Source organism: Terrapene carolina, unplaced genomic scaffold (genome assembly GCF_002925995.2).
Source record: "Terrapene carolina triunguis isolate 2854851 unplaced genomic scaffold, T_m_triunguis-2.0 Scaffold103, whole genome shotgun sequence".
NCBI lineage: Eukaryota > Metazoa > Chordata > Testudines > Emydidae > Terrapene > Terrapene triunguis.
In genome coordinates, this window is record NW_020664454.1 from 2,390,044 (window position 1) to 2,392,121 (window position 2,078).

The window sequence follows — 2,078 nt, forward strand, 5'->3', positions numbered from 1 at the left end:
CCTTGCCCAGACATGCACAGGCTCAGTGAGCAGATGTGCCCCTTGCCCGGACGTGCACGGGCTTGGCGACTAGACGTGCCCCTTGCCCGGACGTGCACTGGCTTGGCGACTAGACGTGCCCCTTGCCCGGACGTGCACAGGCTCGGCGAGTAGATGTGCACGGGCTCGGTGAGCACGGGCTGCAGAAGGGCAGACATGCACCTTGTCTGGATACTCACACGGCTCAGAGGCAGACGTGCACCTTACCTGAACATGCACCAGCTCGGAGAGCAGATGGCCCTCTCAGCAGACATGCCTGGGGCTCAGAGAGCAGATGAACCCCTCAGCTGATGGGCCTGGGGCTCAGAGAGCAGATGAACCCCTCGGCTGACGGGCCTGGGGCTCAGAGAGAAGACGAACCCCTCGGCAGATGGGCCTGGGGCTCGGAGAGCAGATGAACCCCTTGGCAGATGGGCCAGGGGCTCAGAAAGCAGATGAACCTCCTGGCAGATGGGCCTGGGGCTTGGAGAGCAGATGAACCCCCTGGCAGATGGGCCAGGGGCTTGGAGAGAAGACGAACCCCTCGGCTGATGGGCCAGGGGCTCAGAGAGCAGATGAACCCCTCGGCTGATGGGCCAGGGGCTCAGAGAGCAGACGAACCCCTTGGCAGACGGGCCTGGGGCTCGGAGAGAAGACGAACCCCTATGCAGATGGGCCAGGGGCTCGGAGAGCAGACGAACCCCTTGGCGGATGGGCCAGGGGCTCGGAGAGCAGACGAACCCCTTGGCGGACGGGCCAGGGGCTCGGAGAGCAGACGAACCAATTGGCGGACGGGCCAGGGGCTCGGAGAGCAGACGAACCAATTGGCGGACGGGCCAGGAGCTCGGAGAGCAGACGAACCCCTCAGCGGATGGGCCAGAGGCTCAGAGAGCAGACGGGCCCTTTGCACAAGGCCTTTTTAGAATGGGGAAAGCCAAAGCTGCATAAATAGGAAATCTGTGTTGCAGAGCCCCTAATTATCTTTGTACAGCCCCACAGAGCCCATAGGACTGAAAAGCAGAGCTCTTGTCCACCCACCCGTGACAGGCTGTGGTCATTACTGGGACCAAATTGCTATTTCTTAACACTGGTTTGTAGCCTGTTCAGGTGTTGCTCCAGGCTCCAACTCGGAGGTGCGTATCTGAGGGTCACCCAGCAGCAGTGCTAGTAGAGTGCGGCTGATCCTCATTAAATACACACTGTGGCTGGCCCAGAATGGATCCACCAAGGGGTGGGAAGAGTACAAGAGTCTCCTCCACTCCTGCCTTCCTGCACAGGGACCAGCCACAATGCTCACGCCCCCTGGTGAAAGGTCGAGGGTGAGCCGGATCCACGCTCTCACACCACCCAGCTGAACCAGCCAGCTGCGCCCTCTCATGGGGGGCTGAAGCCAGCGGGGAAAGCCTAGGCAGGCTGCTCCCTCCGCTCTGGCCAGCTGAGCCAGCCTGTGCAGAGCCCCAGAGGAGGGACTGTGACTGCAGCACAGCCCCTCCACTCCCCCAGCAGAGCGCTTCTGGCTTCAAACGCCTGGATCTGGTCCAGAAGCGGCTCCGCTGTGCAGTCCGTGATCAGGCTCAGCTACCGATCCGTTCTGATGGGGGTTTGGAGTAAGGGAATCAGGATTTGGCCCAGGCAGTTTATTTTCAAAGGTATTTTATGGCCTGGAACGAAACACACAACGAACATTAACACACTACGGAATACAAACCAAAGAAGGGAAATGGGAGTATGGGACTGATCGCTCCAGCATGCACTGCAAGGAGCAGCCCAGCCCTGCCCCTGCCCTGCCAGGACCACAGGCAAGAATGGATCCAGCAGACTTTTCAGTTTTGGACTCTTGAGATTCACTGACAGTCCTGGCCAAGCAGGCCCTTGACGAATGACAGGCGTCGCTAGGTGCCTCTCCCATTCAGGACTCCTCCCAGGCTGCATGTGAATCAGCTAAACCAGAATTGCAGGTTTGAGAGAGCGGAAAACATTGTGAGAGAGGAGGAGGGAAAGGCTGGGACTGGGAGACGCCACCGCAACAGCCCTGCGTGGGGATATACCAGCAAGTCCCC